Here is a 14,393-nt window from a genome sequence, read left to right on the forward strand (position 1 = left end):
GGCCTTGCAATCCTCCCTCCCCTGACTGGCCATTTAACAAGTCTACTCTTTACTTCAGAGGATGATGGTTTCTGTTGTCTTCAAACACTGCCCAACATGCAAGCGTGTTTGAATACGAGCAGGAAGAGAAGGATGTAGGCGTTCCACCCATACTGTGTACAGAGATTCAGGAGATCCACAGGGGATTGTCTTCCAACATGATGTGATGAGTCCCAGGGTTGTTTAAGCTAATTAAGTTTTATATATTTTGCTGCTGGCAATAGGAAATCATTTGCACTGTTACACTCAGGAGTAAGTCATATAACTCAGCATTGTGGGTATGCTGTACTCTCAAATGCTTAGTTCAGATTTGTAATCCTGCATCTTACTCTGTAAAACAGAAAGACTTATCTGTATATGTTACTCTTGAAGAGAAAAAGCAAATGTTTTCTTGTCCTATGAAAGCAGTCATCAATGTATCTTATCCACCAACCTTACATTGGCTGATGGCTACAGTATAGCATTTATCTTTTCAAATCAACTTTAGGGACATGGAGAAAAAGTGGAAAGAAGGGTCTTTTTCCTCATTCCTCGACGGTGTCTCTTTAAACTTCAGAGACTAAGGATCAGTGATGAAAATGAAACATTCAAGAGAGAATGAGAGATTCATGTTTTTTTAATTTAATTACTGAAATAAGAGTTTGTCTCCTAACCAAAAAGTTGGTAATCTGTAAAAGTGCTTATATTCATGAAGTTGCCTCTTCAGACTGCTTTTTCTTTTAAATGATCTGATATAGACGTCTTATAGTTCTGTAAGAAATGAACCAAAACTTTGAACATTCTAATTATTGCATAAATATCAAATTGCAAACATAGATTTTCAAGAGATCATAGTTATAAATCAGTGTCAAATGATTTTTTTAATTCGTACAAAGTCAGTGTTATTCTTACAAATTAGGACCGTGACAGAAACTGGAACAGTAGGCCTGCTCAGGTCTCAGCCAGGCCCCAGTGGAAGCAGGTGTTGGGGTGGCTCCTGTCTGGGCCAGGGAGAGGCCGTGGGGGTGGCGGGAGTAGGGAGGTTCTCACTGCAGCCGATTCCTGAGTCAGAAAACCCTGTGCTCAACAGGGCGAGGGCAAGGGCGGTGCAGCCCCCAGCCTCCGTCCACCCAGGATTGGCCAAGGCCCCAGGGCCCTAGCCCAGCGGGACCTTGCTCTTCTCTGACCCTGGTTGTAGCCATGGTCTGCCCTGCCCTGGAGCCTTGACGGGTAAGCTCATGAGTCCGTGCAGGGGTGCACGGGAGGGAGGCTGCCAGAAAAGGGGGCTGCCGTGGAACTGGTCCTAGGGGCAGCTGAGGGGCAGCCGAGGCCCAAGCAAGGGCCTCTCCCAGTGATGACCTCGAGAAGGCACGGGCAGGGGCAGCTGCTGGGCGCCCTGGGAAGAAAAGCAGCCCACTCCCCCATCTGCAGGTGTCACAGCTGGGTCATCGAGCCTCGGAGGCCTGGGCATGGCCCTCTGGGGGTCCCCTGGGTATCCTTGTCTGCAGCGTGGGGCTCAGAGGGACGGCCAGTGCAGCACCTGATCCAGCTCATACTTCTCACAGAAGCGGCTGGTGAAGGCAGGCAGGTGAGGTGCTCAATCCAGGGCCAGTGGATGGGGTAGATGTAGAGCCACAGGACCAGCGAAGAGAAGAGGCCGGCAAAGACCAGCAGCGACACCAGGATGAGCTCCGCTTGCGGTACTTGTCGCTCGTGCCGAAGGTGATGTAGGGCAGGAAGGCGAAGGCCAGCAGCAGGCCGCTGAGGAAGCCGAAGATGTGCGCGATGTTGTCCACCCAGGGCAGAGACCACACATGAACAGGAACAGCACGATGGCCGAGAGGTTGAGGAAGGCCTTCCATGGCCGCTCCAGCAGCTGCCAGCTTTGGAAGAGCTTCACGAAGAGGCAGGCCAGCAGGCCAAACTGCGAGCCGGCAGGGCCCACCTCTGCCCGCCGGGAGGAAGATGGCACTGGTGAGGTTGCCCGTGATGCCACTGAGGATGAAGATGATGGAGATGCGTGCCAGCCAGCCAACTTCTCCAGGTCACGCAGGATGGTCATTTGGAAGACCACAGACACCAGGCAGTGCACCACGCCAGCATGCAGGAACAGTGAGAGCCAGAGACAGTAGAGCTGTTCAGGGACCTCGGGGTTCAGGAAGGGCAGCAGCCCGCACACCTTGTCCAGGGAGTGCACCTGGGAGCGGAGTGTCGACTCCTCGTGGAAGTAGCCGTGCATGAACTCCCAGTATTCCCGGGTGGTGATCTCACAGCTGCCCTTGGTGCCGATGCAGCAGGGGCGGCCCTTGATCTCACAGTCCATGTGCGGGAAGCTGCTGTGGTTGCTCCGGGTCTGCTCTGTGCAGATCGGCCACTTGGTGATGTCATCAGGCCAGATGTGGGCACCACTGGAGGCTGGTTCCTCACAGGTCCTGGAGTCCTGCTGGCACACAGCGCCCGATGTCTGCTTCTGGCCCGGGTCAGACTCTTCCAGGGCGGACCCTGCATCTTCTGGCCACTTGATACAAGTGGCTAAGGTCTCCGAGCAGTCCTTCCGCAGGGTCTGGATGCAGCTGGAGTGGTCATTCTGGACACAGCAGCCGGAGTCTTGCTCCAGGTCGCGCTCTCGCCGCACCAGCTGCTCGATCTGCTGGTCCTTCCCGATGCAGGGCGAGAACTTGGCGCCCAGGTGGATGAGGTCAATTGAGATGGGGCCGATCCAGAAATTCTCCCGCTCTCGTACACACCCTTGTTCCGCAGCACCAACTGGGTGGTGGCATGCTGGGCGAAGCCCACGGGCGCAATGCTGTACGTGCAGATCACCAGCAGCGTGATGATGATGTGGACGAAGGCCAGCCAGTAGGTGAAGTAGGGCCGGTGGCTGTCGAAGCTCTCCAGTTGCCGTTGCACTGTGCTGCTGATGCTGCGGCCGTAGCTGCGATTCAGCCAGTTGTCCACCACGCCCAGCCCATAGTGCCGCTTCTTGGCGGTCGAATGCAAAGTGTTTCACCGTGGAGGCGATACCCCGGCCACGCTTGGTCCCGGGAGCTGAGGTTCGGCAGGAGTCCCTCAGTGGGATCTGCACCCTCTCTGGGGACACTGGTGAGACCGAGTGTGGGATGGCGCGGAAGTAGTTGGCAGAGAGTGGTGGAGATTTGAAGACATCATCAGGCATGGAGTTCATTTCTTCCTTACTAAAAAACGAGGGATCAAAGGTGTCTGCCCCATCCACGGCGTCCTCCTCCAGGGAGCTGGGGTATGCAAAGCTGTGCTTGACCACCCGGCACCGCTGGCCGGCAGCTTCCGGCACCGAGGGCCCTTTGAGGAGCGCGGAGGCAGCCTGGAAGTTCATGTGGGCCATGGACATCCTCTTGCGGAGGGATAGTTGGGAGAGGCCGGGCGGACGCTGGTGAAGGAGGAGAGGGACAGCATGCCCGGGGTGAGCGGTGGGTGCGGGACGTGTGGCCGGTCCACCTCATCTGGTGGCCAAACATTTTATAAAAACTATAGCTACATTATTCAAAACTGTTCCTTTCTGTCATTTACGAACAAAAGGAGCTTATGAATTTGTTACTGAAAATGGGTTACTTACTTTTAAGGAATATGAACCGTTAAATCTGATGAAAATGTGATTTTTTTTAATGATGGTTACACCTACGTCTCATGAAAACAGCATGCATCATTTGAATAACAAAAACCTATGCATGCATGTGATGTTTTAGCAAGAAGAGTGGCTTGTACTTGACTACATATAAATTGAGGTGGGGAAAAGAGATTTAATATATATATTTTTTAAAGATTTATTTATTTTTATTGCAAAGTCAGATATACAGAGAGGAGGAGAGACAGAGAAGAAGATCTTCCATTGGTTGATTCACTCCCCAAGTGAGCGCAACTGCCGGTGCTGTGCCGATCCGGAGTCAGGAGCCAGGAGCCAGGAGCCAGGAACTTCCTCCTGGTCTCCCACACGGGTACAGGTTCCCAAGGCTTTGGGCCATCCTCGACTGCTTTCCCAGAACACAGGCAGGGAGCAGGATGGGCAGTGGAGCTGCCGGGATTAGAACCAGTGCCCATATGGGATCCCGGCGCGTGCAAGGCGAGGACTTTAGCCACTAGGGTACGCCGCCGGGCCCAAGAGATTTAATATTTGAGCTATTTTTCCAAATTTGCACAAAATTGTCAAACACCTCTAAGTCAAAGCCATGTGGGGAAACAAACTTTTAGCTTGTTTCTATCCATTCCCTCAACTAATATTTTCTCTTGAAGAACACAACATTCTGTTTCCTGCAGTAAGAAAAATAAAGTTTCCCGTACACATAGAACTTATGTTGTGTAGATAAACATCCAACAGTTCAAATTTTAGCTGTCAATCACATTTATTCTTTTGATGCACTCACTCAAAAGAAAAAAACAACACCAGTGACTTCATAGTGAAACATGGTAGCAGTAACTTGAAACAGAAGATACTGATTTCTGTTTTCTTCCCTGTACCTCTTCAACTATCTGAGGTACAAAACAATTGAGAACATAAATATTGGAATCTCTACTGCATAATTTTACATCCTCTCTCATACATCGTAAAATGTATTCTCTTCTTGACATTACCAGATTCACATCAACTTGCAAGGGGTGACAGTGATTTTTTTTTTTTTTATTCTTTGCTTGGCAATGAGTAAATGACTCTCCTCTGTGTTAACCCAGATGAAACCCTGTTTGAATTTCTTGCCTGAGATGGAGAAGATCAAAGTTTAAACTTGGATGTCTCTAAGCAAAGAGCTTAGCATGCATACCTCATAGAGAATTCTGCTCCAGCCTTTGGGAAGTAGAAAAAGCGATATAGAAGTGGCCTGGGTGAGGCTCAAGAATGCAGAGTCTCTCCTCTGCTTTCTGAGGTCATTTTGCCTCCCTATGTGCTAGGAATTGGATTATAGACATCATTTGAGGATATGTTATTTTTTTATCATTTTTTCAAAGAGGTTGATGAGGAAGACCCATCCCTGGAGACTTTGAGATAGGTTACATTAAAAAAAAAAGTTCAAATTGCTGCAGTCTAGCTCTATGAGAATACTGTGCAGAGGTTAGAAGTTAAATGCAAGAGACAAGATGCAGCACCAAGACCTGAACATCTAGACCATTAGACGGAACAGAACAGAACCAGGAGGGTGAGGACTCCAGTCATAGAGATGCAGAAACGCTAGAAGGAACCACCTTTTGAGCCCTCTCCCTGCTGATGTGCTGAGAACCATGGGAGCGGGTGGTCTGGTCCCTCTTGTACCTGCTGGGTAGCTGTCCTCTGTAAGTTTTTGTGAAACTAGAAGTGGGGTAATAAAAATAAGAAAATGTCTACCTGTGTGAAGAAATTCTAACAATATTTTGTTTCTGATTAGACACAAGAAAGTTTGTGAGAGTTATCTTCAAGAAACCATACACAAATGAAACATCAAGCATTTAGTTTTCTTTTTCATTACACTGTCACAATGGAAGGTGTTGTTTCAGAAGAATGGACTTGAACAGATTGATCCAGTCCCATGATGAGCAGCTGTTGGGACCTATTTAGTTTGCCTGTGTCATTCATTGCAGTGTATGAAGGCAAGATATACCAAGCATTTACTGTTGAAGTCTTCGTTTGCCTTATGTCTTTTCACTGTCCAAAGGTCAATATGAGTCATGTGACCAATTCAAGTCAGTGGTTGCAGAAGAACTCCACTTCAAAGGGACAGTTTGGACTGAATATTTCCTAAGCAATAGTCCAATTTACGAACAGTAGAGACCACTGGAATCGAGAAAAACATTTAATTATTAATTAAAATTATTTTTATTTTACTTATTTTATGATTTGTGACATGTTTACACTCAATGTTTTGTGTATTCTGTGTAATAATATTAACAACAAATTACTAAACTATTTTCCATTTTGTAGCTTGATGTCCTTCAGTTTTAGCCTTTTGGTGGAAGAGGATGCTCTTGTTTGCTACAGATGCATTGAGGTGCTGTTCTAGCTTAATTAGTAAGAATGTAGATGTCAACGGGTAATAGGAAAAAAGGCTAATGAAAATGCTGAGAAACATCTAAAGCACTATTGATCAATTTATTAATGTGTGTGTGCGTGTGTGTGTATGATTTTAGAGGCACATTGGTACTCCGAAATTTGCCAAAGTTGCAACAGTTTCAGCATTATATTGATATTCAAATAATTTCAAAAGTGAATTGGAAATATAATTTTTTAAGGCTTTATGCTAAATAGCCATCAGTCTTAACATGTAGCTTTTTTTATTTGATGACTGTTTCTTTACTGTTTTATTTTAAAATACCCTAATATACTAAAAATGGGAAGGATTAGAATGATTAAAAAAATCAGGTAAGAACTTCTTGCTACTCTGGTTTTACTGGCTTAGAAATGGTCAGGGATTTCTTCATACACAAGTTTGATGAAGCATTTCAGTCAAGTCTAGTGTCTTGAACCTCTGATGAAGGGGTCATTGGTATGTAAAACTCTCAGTCATTTACCTTTCCTGGATCACGTCCCAGAATTAGTCAGGATACAGCATGCAAGGTTCAGCTAACCTGTTCTTTGGTTCAAGTGTTGGAGGAAGGGAAACTGAGCACTTGAAACAGTTTCCAAACTTCATCTGTCCTGGGAACATTGTAACTTCTTGCTATCAGGCCACAAAACAAAGTAAAAATATTTTAAATATGGCTCACCATTTTCTTAGTAAAAATAAATGTTGTTAAAATGATGAAGTTTGGATTTCTATTCTATTTTTTTTCACTAAAATACCGATGGGATGTTTGCAATCTAATTTCCGATCTGTAGAACTAAGAGCACTTGTAACTGTTCTTCAAGTTGAAGTCGAAGCAGATGCATGAAAAATATTTCATGCAGGACTTTGCATATTTTAAATGCTCAATATATTGTAACTGTTATTGCTATAAGACCATTTTCCCATTACTTTGGTAATACATCTCACTCCAAAGTCTGATCCATTAGCATTCCAATTGTAAAATGAGGCACGTGGGGATTTTGATGGGCAAGGCTTGTGAAATGCATCATTAAGCATTTTTATGGTATGTTTGAATTGTCACAGAGCCAATATTACCCTGGAGTAGAGGCAATCTTCCTATCCCCTTGAAAAAGATGTTGGCTTACATGTGAGTTTCAACTCTAGCCTGCCGACAACATTCTCCTTTGATAGAATTTATAGCTGAAGTCATGGGTTTCCTTTGAAATCATGAGCTGGCTTCTTTTCAAAACTCTTAATTGAAGCTTCTCATGTTGGAAACTTAACTATTAGATCTAAACCTTCTGGAAGCTACTTGCAATCCTGGTCTGTAAGGTATGAACCAGGGGCAATTTGGATTAACAGGAAAGTCCTTACCTCGGACCTGTATCTGTCCCCAATCTCCCGAAAGGGAAATTTGATGAGAAAGGTTGTTCTGTGAATTTTCTTTCAGAGAAAACTAGATTGATAAAAATGGATTAAGAAACTGTTAATAGAAGTGAAATTGCAAAGTCCCCTATCACTTTAGCAAGATTACTTAAAAAAACCATAAAAGACTGAATTTGTATAAAGCTTGTTTTTGTCTGTTGTTATTTGTTGTCTTTCCAGCATTTTTACACTATCCACAATTCTTACCTTCACATGAAAACTCTAACAGGGATTCTGTAACACTCTTGGAATTCATTTACCAAGCACTATGGCTTTAGTGTCAATGCTAGGCATTGGGGAAAACACTTGTTTATAGGTGCATTCTCAGAAAAAAAATTACCAATAATTTGATTACCTCCATTTCTCTTTAGCCAGATTTCCGGATGTGCTTCAAAACTCCCTAACCCTGTGCTGTCCAGGCAGGTGATGATCTTCACAGTTTTGCTCCTTTGTGAACATCACCACTCTGCATGAGGTAGCATTGTATCAACATGACCACACCTGGACACCTCCTTATCACCCAAGCTTGTCCTCCAGCTCTACAGATCCTGACTCTTTGTGTGACTCCCCATTTGACTTTGTATTATTTGGTACACTCCAGAGACTCTCCCATGACAAAACATTTCTGATAACAACATAAACATCATTCCTTTTATTTGTTCTCTCAGCATTTTATGTTTCTACTCACTTGAGATGCCAGCTATATTCTCAGCAATGAACACAACTTTAGTGTCCATCAATGGTTTTATGTACGATTGAGTAAATTGAAGCATGAAATTAAAGTCATGTAAAATATAAACACATTCCTTTACTACCTAAATGATTTGAGTAGGTGGTGGATGAGGACGAAAACTTTGAGTTTCCTGATTCAAATGCCTGTTTTCTCCTGTTCAAGATAAAGCTTTAGTCAAATTACTATATGTAAAAATATGATTCTCCCATCTTTAAAATCAGGATAATTAATGTCTCTGACCTACTGAAGTAAAGCTTATATTGAGTTCATCACGAACCCTCTACCAGGATGCTGGGACACATTTATGGGCAGGATATTGGAATTTTCCAGAAATGCAGGCATCACACAATGCCACAGCACTACATTGTCTGTGATGATGTTTTTCTTTATGGAACTGGACTTTGGTGGGGGGGGGGATAGAAAGCAAAACTTCATGGAAAAGTCTGTGAGAAACAGAAAAGGAGGTTGGCAGTGACTGAACTGGTTTTCAATTTTTAAAAAATTGCTGAATGTTCAATATTTATACCTGTGTAATTGTAGATATTTCAGAATGAAATAAATATTTTGTTCAATATTTACATATCATAATTTAAAATTCGTAGATGCCATTTTTTTCAAATAGTTAAGTGCCCTGAAAATCTACCAAGATGAGGAGAGCGCCACTGCCTGATAACCATGGAGACTTTTACTCAACAGAGCGGCTTGTGTGACAGCTCGGTGTATCTTGTTATATTTTAACAATAGTATAATGGAGTATTAACTTGTGGGTCATGCTTACTGTATATTTTTTTCATTGTGTTTCATTCTTTTCCTAGCATGTATCACATGCTGTTTTGTTTATTACTACAGGAATATTTTACATGGCAGAGGGAAACTTTTATACAAAGGACTTTAGAAAATGTCTTGAGGGTTGAGAATTTCGTTAATTCTTACAGAGAAAAGATATGGAAAATTGAAGTTTGCTTTGAGAAAATAATGTTGAGGGAGATGTAGTCCACCATTAGCAACGGTAGAAATTCGCAGTCTTTGAGTACTAAAGGTCTTTAAGCCTTCTTGTTCCTAAGAGCTCAGGGTGATAATTATTCTAAGCCTATTAAAGACTAAGTAATGTATCCTGAGTTAAGCATAACTGATGATTAATGGGCACAGAGGACAGAAAGCATGAGTGATTAAGGGTGTCACTATAATGGTCATGTTCTCTGTGCACCCTCTACTCCTTTAATTTCATATAGGATGGTTTACAAGTATTTAGCAAAGTAACTACTCTAGTTGTGGAATCCATTTTTTTATTTTAGGTACCTAGATAAATTCTTCATATGCACTGTGTTATTTAATGTGAAGGAAACTTTGGACTAACCCAAAAGTTCTAGTGGAAGTCTAGGAAAGAGTCCCATTTTCCAAGCTTTGTCATGCGCTCAACTCTGAGTCGATCGCAGTCTCAGAGTTACCAGGAAAATGAAACCTGTGAACTGGCTGGATCTGGACAACCTCCCCTCCTCTGCAGCAGGTCAATAGCAATCGCAAACATACTCCATGAACTGACAGGGAGGAAAGACTAGTTTTCAAAAGGTCAAGCTACTAGTTACAAAGAAAGAACAATCACCTAATATAAATACCTCCATTTTTCTTTTTAATGAAAGAAGACCTTGAGATGTTTCACTAACTTTGGAGGTTAGCATGATAAGTTAACTTTTCTAGAACCATCTAGTTCGATATACAAAGTATTTCTGTGGATTTCCCACTGTTGTTCACATGTATGACATTTATGCTTTTTCACTCTCACACAATAAAAAGGGGTGCTAGTAACGCGTCAGATCAAACATCCTTAACAGTTGCTTAGACTCTGCACAGGAAACAAATCTACATCAGTTCCATACAGCTACCAGGAAGGAGGATAAAATGTCTTTAGGCACCAGGTAGATGTTTACCTGTGTATGGTTCCGGATGCCCTTTTGGCTGCACTGGCTTGAAGTACTCACAATAACTCCTCTGCGTGGTAACAAACTCCATAAGGATTCAGTTGCCATGCAACTGCATGGTACTCCTCCATAATACTTCTCCATAATACTTCCTTTACTATGATTACAGAGTGAGGAGCTTTTATAGTAATAATACCTTATACTTGTGCCAGGCCTTTTACATAAGAAGATCCCACAGGGTGAATAGAAACGCTCTTTATGTAAGCCTTTTCATGGAGCACTAAAAATATGCATGATTCCAATTTAATTATGTGGCAGCCATCCTCTCCCAGTTAAAATATACAATGGATGTCTTGGCAGGAAGTGATACAAAGGATTATTCATCAAATTTAAAATATGAAAGATATTTAGGTGGCTCAAATAGAAGCATTTTCATTACAGAATATCTCAAGCCTCATATTACAGACCTCTTCTGCTGAGAAGTATTTATGGGGTGGCTCTGAATTGGGTACCTAGAATAGCATTGCCTGTTTGAGCTTTGTGTGCAGTGAGGAGCAGCTGAAAAGTGGATTGGGTCAGGCTCTACTGAGTGACTCATCGGCCTCTAGATCTTGAATAAATGCTTAGAATGAGACAATGTGGCTGTGCTGTACTATTTAGCTTTGGATGGAGAAAATTATGATTCCAATGCCCTACTTTCCATCCAGTGAGAAGTTACCTTGCTAGTAAGGTCTAGCACATTGTTTTACTTGTTTGTCTGTTTGTTTTGTTTTTTAAAGATTTATTTATTTTTATTGCAAAGTCAGATATATAGATAGAGGAGGTGAGACAGAGAAAAATATCTTTCATCCAATGATTCCCTCCCCAAGTGACCTCAGTGACCGGTGCTGCGCCAATTTGAAGCCAGGAGCTCTTTCGGGTCTCCCACACGGGTGCAGGATTCCAAGGTTTTAGGCTGACCTCAACTGCTTTCCCAGGCCACAAGCAGGGAGCTGGATGGGAAGTGGGGATGCCGGGATTAGAACAGGCACCCACATGGGATCCTGGCGCATTCAAGGAGAGGACTTTAGCGGCTAGACCACACATTGTTTTTAATCCCTTCAGCAGAAGTTTTCAGAGATTCAAGTGTATTATGAACAGTATCCTTCTGATTGTGAACAAGCAAGCTGTTGAATTTCCCGGTAAACAGATTTCTTAACATTTCAAATAAAGCTATCATAATATAATGGACATAAGATGAAATGAGAGTTTGGTTATAATTTTAATTAGCCAGATAAATATGAAAAAATATTAAAATGAAGCTTTATTTCCAGTAACAGTTTTTAAAAGGGTATGTATTGAATTGCCATCTTCTTTTGAAATTCCCTTGGTTTTGCTCATTTTCTGCTCCTGCTCCAATTATATCCATGTATCAGTGCTTAAATTACTGCATCTTCAATGTCATAATTATTAAAATCAGTTTTCTCTAATGTTCATACTGCCCTTCTTTGAATAGAGTTCTTACACTTATCATGAACACATGCTACATTGGTAACACCATGCTTTCTGTCTTGCCAATAGGTTTGGCGAGACAGATGGGTTAGAATAGAGCAGTAGTGATTTATGTCTCTTTCATGTCATATTCCTACAGGGAAATGATGTATAATGTGTGTCCTCTCTGCTTTTGCTCATGGAACATCAAATATGAACAGTTTCATTGATGAAGACTAAGACAGAAGACCTGAGAGCTGTCTGCCAGCTGTATCTGCTGTAACAGGGAGAAATCTCGTTCTTATTTGAAGCAGATCAAACCAAGATCACCCAAAAATGAAGAGAATAAAAGGCAGATGAGCTCTGTGTAACGTGAGTGCTTTATGTCATTCAAGTCCAGTTCTAGCTGTCTGGTGTATCTCAATCATCCCAGCCTACCACGGAATTCTTAAAATAACTTTTCCTCTCCTGTTTCACAAACAGTTTAAGTTTGAGTTCCTGTCACGATCAGGAATTATGAGTCATAATTCAAGACAGATCTGATAGCAAAAATAGGTGGCCCTATGCATGCATTCCTATAGAATTTTCTGTTAGCATCCAAACTCTCTACATTAAAAATTGAAAAAATGCCAGAATTCCGGTGGGACTTGACTGACTCATTGAAAACAAAATGAATTCATTGTCCGTAAAGAAGTTTAGGAGGATGTGCGTGTGTGTGTGTGTGTGTGTGTGTGTGTGTGTGTGTGTGTGAATGTGTGTGTGTGTGAATGTGTGTGTGTTCCAATCAATCATGAATTTATTTAAAAAATAGAAGAAAGAAAGAAGGAAGGAGCAAAGAGGATACGGAATGCAGGCAGGACAGAGGGAGTTGGGGATTATGACCGTACATACACCTAGATCCAGTACTGTGGAATTTCTTTACCTTTTATAAAATTTAAAAAGCTATTACAGATAAAGACTGACTCTTCTTGTGACTCTTGTTTTTAATGGGGACAAAGAAAGTTACAAAAGAATTCTTGATATTGTATCAGAAAGCAGAGATATAAAGGAGCAAGAATTAAAAATATATTTTCTCTCATGTAAATCACATATGCTTTTCCAGGGAATAACTCGATTCATGATTTCCAGGTGAGTGCACCTAGGAACATGCTGAGCCCCAAATCCTTCTTGTTAAACGAATATCTGGGTGTCTGATTTCACCTGTTCTGTGCCTGCGCATCTTTCTTCGCATGGTGCTTGGGAGGCAGAGGTAGAAAGCACGAATTCGGAAGTGAGAATATTCAGTCATAATCACAGATCTATCATTGAAGGGCCGTACAATTGTTTTTCAGATCTCTTGTTTTTTTAATAAAATCAAAATAGGAAAATATTTTGTGCATAACTTACATTCTATAGTTTAATGTGCTGTGACTTTCTTATAACAGCATTCCTGAGATGTTGATGTGATTATTTCTATTTCATGTTCAAGGAATAGAAACACAAATGTTCTGAAAGGATTCATTTAAACATCAGCATGATCTCTAGATCTGCACAAGAAGGAATGAAAGCTGCAAATATAAATACTGTAAAACAGCCCTCTTCCTGCTTCCACATCCTTTCCCCTCTCCAGGAAGCAATCTGTCCAGTGAATGTCCAGGTGGGACTCATCTATACAACTTTGTGAATCTTTATTGTTTATTCTGCACAACGATCAGTTAATTTTTCACTTGATAGCCATAGAAACTATCAGGAGGAGGAGGTGGTGGAGGGAAAGAATTTGTCATCCTGCATTAATCGTCTATTTGTTGCTATAACAAGCTACGGACTGAAGGAATTGTCTTATTCTGTCCCACACTTTTGCAGGTCCACATCTAAGATCAGCTTGGCTTATTGGTTTGGCTAGCTGGGGAGGAGAGAGATCTTGATGGGAATGGCTGGAGAATCACAAGTCCAATTTGGTTTTAATGATTAACACTTTTGCAAAAATTACCTTCAAATATATGTCCAGTGACCTCCAGACTTCCAATTACACCCACCCTCCAAAGCAGTTTAATTGGATCTACTTTCCACCTCTCGGTACTAATGGCTTGTGTCTTGGAGATTAAATTGCCATGTGAATTGAGGAAGCATGTCAGATTTGGAGTGTATCATGTCTCCAGGCAATGGAGTTTTCTTTTTTATTATTATTATTACTTTATATGTAATCCTCAGAGAGAAAGGACCGAATTGAAAGAGAGAGAGATCTCCCGTCTGCTGGTAAATTTCTCAGTTGCTCCCCCAAGGCCAAATACAAGAGCCATGGACTTACTGCAGGTCTCCAGCTGGGTGACAAGACATCAGTAGTGTACTAGCTGAATATCCATTGATTATAGACCCTTCACCAGGAACCCATTGGGGTTGGGTATTTATGTTTTCGTTTTTCCCCCACTTTCAAACCCAGCAAAAGTAATTTGCTTACCTTTCTTTTTTTAAAAAAAGATTTATTTTATTTTTATTGGAAAGGCGGAAATCTGGAGAGCAGAGACACAGAGGAAGATCTTCCGTCTGATGATTCACTCCCCAAGCGGCCACAAGGGCTGGAGCTGAGCCAATCCAAAGCCAGGAGCCTCTTCCAGGTCTCCCCCACGGGTGCAGGGTGCCAAAGCTTTGGACCGTCCTCAACTGCTTTCCCAGGCCATAAGCAGGGAGCTGGATGGGAAGTGGGGCTGCCGGGATTAGAACCGGTGCCCATATGGGATCCTGGCACGTGCAAGGCAAGGACCTTAACCACTAAGCCATCACGCTGGGCCCAATTTCCTTACCTTTCATGACTGTGTATGGTTGGCCTGATTCTCTTTAATTTTCTCC

General features: G+C 42.4%; 1 pseudogene; it reads right to left on the reverse strand.

Annotated features, from left to right (window-relative positions):
- Positions 1-1,534: 1,534 nt before the first annotated feature.
- Positions 1,535-8,182, reverse strand: LOC101526770 (inactive rhomboid protein 2-like; annotated as a pseudogene).
- Between the last annotated feature and the right edge of the window lie 6,211 nt (positions 8,183-14,393).

Source organism: Ochotona princeps, chromosome 5 (genome assembly GCF_030435755.1).
Source record: "Ochotona princeps isolate mOchPri1 chromosome 5, mOchPri1.hap1, whole genome shotgun sequence".
NCBI lineage: Eukaryota > Metazoa > Chordata > Mammalia > Lagomorpha > Ochotonidae > Ochotona > Ochotona princeps.